Genomic DNA, 8,711 nt, shown 5'->3' with positions numbered 1-8,711 from the left:
GCTCTGACGTGGCTCTTCTCATACCTACTCAACAGGCTTAAAGACTATTCTTCAGTCTATGGGGCTATTTAAGATCCACAAAAGGCCAGTTTCATCTGTGTAACTAAGATATTTCACTGAAATCTTCAGTTAATTTGATTTTTTAGTCCATTGCCCATTGGGGTCATTTTAAGTTAGTGTAGTGGCTGACCAGGATAAGTGAGCAATTGCCTCAGAGATCAGCATACTATCCTATTGCTGGAAAGCATTATGGACATAGGAGTCTGCATGTTTTCAGTCTGTCTGAGAACTGGCAGTGTTTGCAGCTCTGGAGTCAGGGATTGGGCTTCCAATGGAATGAAAAGGTTGCCGAGTATCCTCTTCAGAAACATCATGACTGTGCTCCAAATGTGTACAGGCTATTGAGCTATAAATGGAGGGGCAGCATCTTAGGAGAGAGGAATCTTCCTGTAATAATTCACTTGAATAGAAGAAAAATGCACCTGCTGACAGGTCTGGCGGAGAAGCAATAAGGCTGTTCTGATGCCTGGGTGACCAGAGATTGCTGTGGTTGACTACCTAGGAAACGGCATTGAACTAAACAAGAGGAGAGTCACAGGACTACATATGATGCAACCAGTGATGTCTACAGGTATCACAGTGTCCTTGTGCTCCATCGCCTTAGCCTTACCATCCAGGTCCCACCAGTTTGTTTCTGTCTTCTGCTCTTCCTGGCCTTTGTCGGGGCAGCCCATTGATGACCTAGCTTAGGCTTATTTCCTGCTTTACTTTTCCTCTGAAATAGAGCAATTTGGGAGCTGGAAAGATGGTTTAGCAGTTTAGAGCACTTGATGTCTTGCAGGGGCCCAGAGTTAGATTTCAACTCCCACACTGTGGCTCATAACCATCCATAACTCCAGTTCCATCTGAAGCCCTCTCCAGACCTCTTTGGTCACCAGGTACCACACGTGATACAAAGACAAACATGCAGACAAAACATCCATACCTAAAGTAAGATTTTAAAAAATGAAAACTTAAAAACCATTAGAGCAACTTTGCTCACGATCTTCACTTCCCTCAGCTCCATTCTCACTTTTTTCTCTCTTCCAAATACAACTTGTTCGCACTGGTACCAGTAGGATCTGCCCTCCTCCAGGAGATAAACAGAATGAAATGCATGATCTAAGAATAAACTTATGTCCTCAGGTCACCTTCCTAAAGACTAAGAATTCTATGTTTTCCTCGGCCTCAATTGCTCTTTAGGCTTTCCATTAAGTTAACTACTGCTTCATCTGACCAGTCTTTCAATAAATAGCTATTGAGGTTACATTTGCTCTAGACACCCATTTAACACTAGAGGTGCAGTAGTGAATGAAGCAAGCAACCTTCCATGTAGTTGCTCTCATGGTAGTGGAAAGAGGCAGACGGTAAATAAATAGAAAGCCATTAAGTTATTTCCAGTGGTGGCAATTGTGGTTTGAACATAGAAAAGAGTTAAGTAGATATAGAGTTTCAGGGAGGTGATTAAGCTAGTTTGACTTGAAATTCCTGACAATGAAGTGAAACTTGAGGCAAAGCAGGGGGCAACCATGCCCTGGTGTCTAGAGAAAGGCAGTTGTCAGGCCTGAGAACACAGCAAATGTCCAGCCGAAAGGAGCAAAGGAGCTCAGCATGTCTGCGGATGGGAAAATCAATGTGGTGGGACAGAGTAAGAAAGGGAGCAATTAGAAATTGGGAAAAGTAAGATTATGGGTGTTTATAGTTGATACTGATTCTAAAGGCACATGGAGGAGTTTTGGGTAGAGTGGGGACCTCATTTGAGTGGGTTTTTTTGTGGTTTGTTTTGTTGTTGTTGTTGTTGTTGTTTGTTTGTTTGTTTTGGGTTTTTTTTTTTTTTTTTTTTTTTTTTTTTTTTTTTTTTTGTGTTCTCTGGGGAGTAAGTGGCAGGGAATTTACATCAGCCAAGGTCCAAACAACAAAAGGCCAGAGGCAAAAGTTTTCAGTGAAGAGGTTCTAGAAGGAACTTGTAGGTTGACTATGAAACGTCCCTCACACACTCACACACTAAAGGTTAAGAACCTATTTGGGGAAAAGGACAGACACTTTGGAGAAGGTGCCCATCTGAGGGAGCATGTTAGAGGGTGGGGGAGAGGGGAGGAGGAAGGAGGGCAGGGAGAGCTTTTCCTGGCCCCTTCCTGGGATTTCTCTCTGCTGCTTTGCTGTCACAAAGGCAAAGGGCTCTGATCCAAGATGTCGTTCCTCCACGATGCTCTTCCTCACAAGGCAAGAATCAGTATAGGATGCTGTGGGCTGAGAGCTCTGAAATGATGGACCAGACTAAATCTCCCCTTCATTAAGTTGCCTCTCTCAGGCATTAGTCAAAGCGAGGAAGAAACCGACATATGCAGGACTACTGATATCAGCATGGGTAGGAGAGCAGAACCCAACAGGAGTTAGAGAACTGTAGGAACGGGGCACAGGGTGGTGCTGTGATGCTTAGATCATTGATCCTCTACCTGCCTTCTCTTTCTCCCACATCAGGCCACCCCCAAATCCAGCCTCTTCCTCTCTTGATATCCAAGCTCACTGTGACCTTGCAGCTGTCAGAGCCCTCCCCGCCCCCAACCTGTCTTCATAGCTGCCTTGCTCTGCCTAATGGGAAGACTTAAGACTGCCTTAAATTATATCTAGTGCTTTTCCTGCCTGGCAACTTGGAGTGTGTAAATCAGGTCAGTTGCGTCATGTATTGTGGATATGGCTCTATACCCCACAAAACAGTAATAGCAAGAAATACCTGCTTTGTCTCCTCAGAACTGAAGAGCTGTTCTCTCTTTGGAGCTCCATTATGCTGCTCCCTATGGGCTGGTGCTCCAGCTCTCTTGAGAATCCGGAAATGGTGCTCACTTCGGCAGCACACATACTAAAATTGGAATGATACAGAGAAGATTAACATGGCCCCTCTGTGAGGATGACACACAAAATCATGAAGCATTCCATATTTTTAAGAAAATAATACAAGAAAATTTCCCCAGTCTACAGAAAGAGATACCCTTAAACATACAGGAGGCCTACAGAATACCAAATATGTTAGACCAGAAAAGAAATTCATCCCAGCACATAATAATCAAAACACTAAACCTGCAGAATAAAGAAAAGATACTAGAGATTATGCAGACTCTAAGAGACCACAGATGCAAACCTAGGCTACTATATCCAGCAAAACTTTCAATCAACATAGATGGAGAAAACAAGATATTCCAAGACAAAACCAAATTTAAACAGTATCTGAACACCAACCCCGCTCTACAGAAAATAGTAGAAGGAAAACATCATCAAAACGAGAGCAGCCACACCCAAGAAAATGCAGCATACAGATAATCGCACATCAGCAGAACCAAAACAGACACTGCCACACACAATCACCACTAACTCCACAATAAAAGGATCCAATAAACATTGGTCAATAATATCTGTCAACATCAATGGCCTAAATTCCCCAGTAAATAGTCAGCACAGGCTAACAAAATGGATGCAAAAACAAGATCCTTCAATATGTTGCATTTGAGAATCTGGAAGTGGAAGGCTATCTTCCTTGCAGGACCCATGTCATGGCGTCCACAGCAGCTATATCTCCTACTATTCTCCTTCAAACCTAAAGGCCTGTTCTCTAATCTCAGACCATGATGCTGCCACTTAATAAAGCTGGTCAGAAGCGTAATTCATCTCAGCTTTCTTTCTGCAGACACAGCTTGCCTAAGTTATAAGAGCCACTTGAAAGCCTGAAAGCCAAACGGAGGACAATGGTCCTTCCATCATCTTTTTATGTATGTTTCCTCAAGGTTGGAGGTGATCATAGTCGCTTTCGTTCAAAGTAACTGTGATCACTCACCTGTGACACACATGTTACTGTGCCTCTTGCCATGTCCTCACAGACTGAGTGGGGAGACTCATGAGGCTAGTGGTTCTCTCAAGGGTCATGGGTCCACAAGCCTTCCTGTGATCCACTCAGAACCCTCTTGTAAGCTGACGGCTGGCTCAGGGCTCTTCAGTATTGCAGCTGTCTATATTTGACCTAGTGGGAGTTTTCAGTGGGATAGCTTTTTTGTGAGACTTGCATGCTGTGCCTTCAACTCTCCAACTGGGCAGATTGTTTGTGGTTCATCCATATTGTGGATGGGACCCTTGTAGCTGCATGTAAGTTCCCTAGTGGATTTCCCAGTGGAAGATCAACCTTTGAGTAACTTGTGCTCCTACAAGAACCACAATAAACTCACTGGTTCACAAAACTGGGCTTGGATGGGATCCATTTGCCTGTTGGTTGTCACCCTCCCCACTGGAGGTAAATAGATTCTTGTTTACATCTCCCCAGGAAAAGGGAAGTGACCCCTGGGAGAAAGAATGCAAGCCATGGACACTGGCTCATGAGAGCTACCATCTATGGAGAGGTGTTGAGTAGTACTGCCACCCTGTGGAAACGGTCCAAGAGCAAAATAAGTTCTCTTTCCCATCTTTTCTCCTTCCAACCCTCTACTTGGACTCCCATTTTTTGGTTCATAGTCATTAAGATGAGAAAGTCAAGCAAGGAGGGATGGATAGTTCATTTTGTGAAGACTAGCCTCAAGGGAGGAAGCGAGAGAGGACAGGACACAAGCAGGAGGGGGAGGGCAGGGGTAAACTATCATGTATGGAAAATTGTTTTTGAGGAACAATTGAGTACAAAGCATGCTAAGTACCCTAGAAATTAGATTATAATATAGTAAAACAAGATTGGCCAGTATAAAATATCATTTTCTTAAAACTCTACTGTGATGGAGGCACATTTATAACCATAGTGTTTATCTACATTATTAAAGTGGCTTCATTCTAGGGCCCATAAAAAATAATTTTGGTATCCATAGAAATAAGTAAAAGAAAGAACCAGTTCTGCCAACCTCATAAAATAAAAAAATCAGGTCATATGGGAAGAATCTACTTTATCTTTGGGCTCGTTCTCCAGGGTATTTGTGCTGGCCTCCCTGGCTCTTGAGTAAATACTCTCCCAGGTAGAAATATGAATGATAAATGACTGTGGGCAGACATTTAAACTATGTTTCCATGAGAAGGAAACATTAACTTTAAGAAGAATGTTCTCGTTACCATAGCACCTGAAACCTGGGTTTTCTCCCATACACCTGTGACTTTGCACTGTTTTCAGCACTCTTTACCTTCCATCCCCATCCCACCCCACCCCTGCAAACTAACCAAACAGCAATAAGGTTTGTTTAAAAAGTGGGGCCAAAGACTGGAGAGATGTTCAGTTGGTAAGGTGCTTGTGCAACAAAACTGAGGGGCTGAATTTGCATCTCTAAATCCAGGCCCAGTAGTGTCTGTGACAACAGTGCTCCTACAGTAAGCTAGGAAGCAGAGAAGAACTTCTGGAAGCTGTGTCAAATGAGGTGGAAGGTCATGCTCTGAACTCCACATACATGCTGCGGTGTATATGCACCCACACTCACCAAACAAACCTCTCTCTCTCTCTCTCTCTCTCTCTCTCTCTCTCTCTCTCTCTCTCTCTCTCTCTCTCTCTCTCTCTCTGTGTGTGTGTGTGTGTGTGTGTGTGTGTGTATGTGTCTGTCTGTCTGTCTATGTCTCTCTGTCTCTCTCTCTCACACACACACACAAACACACACACACATCAGATTAATGAGAAAGGGGCATCATTGCAACACTAGTTCAGTAAGGTGAGAAAAGGATAGAATTTATTACCAAAACAATGATCAGGAGCCTTGTTGATGGAGTAACTATCTTACAAATAGAGATCTATCCACTTACCCTTCAGATCACCCGCTCTCCTTTAGTTATTCCCTTTTATGGGTGAACAGGTCTGGGTTTTTCCAATCTCACCACCTGACAAGAAAGAACAAAACAAACACCAGATGACCAGGGTATGAGCAAAGCGAAGACAACTGGAAAAGACTGAGAGTAGTGACCACAACCATCATGACTGCTAACAATTAGTGATGGGCAGCTAGGTAAACCTCACCCTTGTCCAGGCGATTTAGTGAAGAAAAGCCTGGAACGCCTCAGTATCCCTGTGGATGGCAGACACAGGGTTTAGGGAAGTCGGAGTTGCCAGAATTTTCAGGGCAATGCTCTTTCTTGAATACAGAACTCCAGAACGCTCATTCAGAGACCCAGAATGATTGCAGGACCCACAGTACAGGGGAGCTGAGGATCACTGGCTGTGAGAGTCCAAAACGACAGGGCTAGCCTCCTACCATCCACACCAGTGAAGCATCAGAGCTTCCAGCCTAGAGAAATCATGAGAAAACAAGTGAATCTATCATCAGACTCCCTCTGCCCAACTCTGGAAGCTACCGAACAAAAACAGAGATGGCAAGATGTCTAAAGGACAGCGTAAAAGCATATGCAAAAAACCCCAAAACAACATGGTGTCTTGAGGTTCCAGCTATCCCAAAGAAAACAACCCAGAGAACTCAAATACAACAGAAATACAAGAAAATGACCTCAAATCCTTAGTAATGAGGATGATAATGGAGGAAACAAATAAAACTCGTAATCAAATGCAGGAAGACGCAGCCAAACAGGCGAGAGACATAAAAGAAGCACATAGAATGGAACTGGAAAAATTGCAGGAAAATGCAAACAACCAGATGAAAGAAAGAAATAAAATGATTCAAGCTCTGAAGACCTATAAAGAGGCAATGGAGGAAACTCAGGAATATACAAACAATCAGATAAAAGAAATAAAAAACATCAGTTCAAGATCTGAAGATGAAAATGGATTCAATGATAAACACACAGACAGAAGAAAAACGAGAATGTGAGACCTCAGAGAAGAAAAGTGGGAACTTTTCTAGAGAAGAAGGCGAGCAACACAGAGGTAAACTTTTCTAACAGAATCCAAGAGATGGAAGAACAAATCTCAGGTCTAGAAGATACAATCACAGATCTTGAAGCAACCATTAAAGAAAATGCCAAATCTGGAAAACTCCTGACACAAAACATCCAAGAAATTAAGGACACCATGAAAAGAAGAAATCTGAGGATAATAGGCATTGAAGAAAGAGAAGATATCAGACTCCAAGGCCCAGAAACTATTCTCAACAAACTCATAGAAGAAAATTTCCCCAATCTAAAGAAAGAGATGCCTATAAACATACAAGAGGCCTACAGAACACCAGATAGAATTGACCAGAAAAGAAAAACTGCCCATCACATAATAATCAAAACACAAAACATATAGAACAAAGAAAAAATATTAAAAGCTGCAAGGGAAAAGGGCCAAATAACATTTAATGGCAAACCTATCAGAATTACACCCAACTTCTCAGCAGAGACCATAAAAGCAGAAGGGCCTAGACAGATATCCTGCAAACCTTAAGAGACCACAGATGTCAGGCCAGACTACTTTACCCAGCAAAACTATCAATAACCATTGATGGAGAAAACAAAATATCCCATGACAAAAACAAATTAAAACAGTACCTATCCACAAATCCAGCTTTACAGAAGGTACTAGAAGGAAAACTCCATCCCAAAAGGTCAAGTTACAACCAAAACTACTCAGGAAATAGATACGTATACCATGGCAAAAACACAACTACACAAATTCTCGACTGGAACCAACATCAAAATTAAGACTCTTAACAGTCACTGGTCATTAATATCTCTCAATATCAATGGTCTCAATTCTCGAATAAAAAGACACAGACTAACTGAATGGGTGCATAAACAAGATCCAACATTCTTCTGCATTCAAGAAACACATCTCACCCATAACAATAGGCATTACCTCAGGGTGAAAGGGTGGAAAAAAATATTCTAAGCAAATGGTCACAAGAAGCAAGCAGGCGTAGCCATTTTAATATCAAATAAAATAGACTTTCAACCAAAATTAATCAAAAGGGATGAGGAAGGACACTTCATACTCATCAAAGATAAAGTCAACCAAGATGACATCACAATTCTGAACATCTATGCTCCCAATACAAAGGCACCCACATTTGTAAAAGATCTGCTAAAAAAGTTTAAACAACACATCGATCCCCACACAATAATAGTGGGAGACTTCAACACCCCACTCTCACTGAAGGATAAGTCATTGAAACAGAAACTAAGCTTAGAAATAACATCATTAACCAATGCCATGGGTCAAATGGATCTAACAGATATCTATAGAACCTTTCACCCAAACAAGAAAGAATATACCTTCTTCTCTGCACCCCATGGAACCTTCTCCAAAATTGATCACATCGTAGGTCACAAAGCAAACCTCAATAGATACAAGAGGATTGAAATAATACCTTGTATCCTTTCAGATCACCATGCTCTTAGGCTGCAATTCAACAAACACAGAAATAACAAAAAGCCTACATGTACCTAGAAACTAAACAACTCTCTACTAAATGACACCTGGGTCAGGGAAGAAATAAAGAAAGAAATCAAAGAGTTTCTGAAATTCAATCAAAATGAAGGAACAGCATACCCAAATTTGTGGGATACATTGAAAGCAGTGCTAAGAGGAAAATTCATAGCCCTAAGTGCCTTTAAAAAGAAATTGGAAACATCTCACATAAGCATCTTAACAACACAACTGGAAGCCCTAGGAAAAAAAAAAGCAGAAATGCCCAAAAGGAGTAGACGTCTGGAAATAATCAAACTCAAGGCTGATATTAACAAATTAGAAACTAAGAAATCAGTCCAAAGAATCAACAAGACAGACAGACCGT

The 8,711-nt window shown here is 41.8% G+C and overlaps 1 non-coding gene across 1 annotated transcript; it reads left to right on the top strand.

Annotated features, from left to right (window-relative positions):
• The first annotated feature begins 2,875 nt into the window (after positions 1 to 2,875).
• LOC127211097 (U6 spliceosomal RNA) lies at positions 2,876 to 2,982 on the top strand. The gene has a single exon (XR_007833380.1). It is a non-coding gene; the product is annotated as a U6 spliceosomal RNA (small nuclear RNA).
• Positions 2,983 to 8,711: the final 5,729 nt, after the last annotated feature.

This window comes from Acomys russatus, chromosome 28, assembly GCF_903995435.1.
Source record: "Acomys russatus chromosome 28, mAcoRus1.1, whole genome shotgun sequence".
NCBI lineage: Eukaryota > Metazoa > Chordata > Mammalia > Rodentia > Muridae > Acomys > Acomys russatus.
This window is presented reverse-complemented; position numbering and strand designations above follow the sequence as displayed.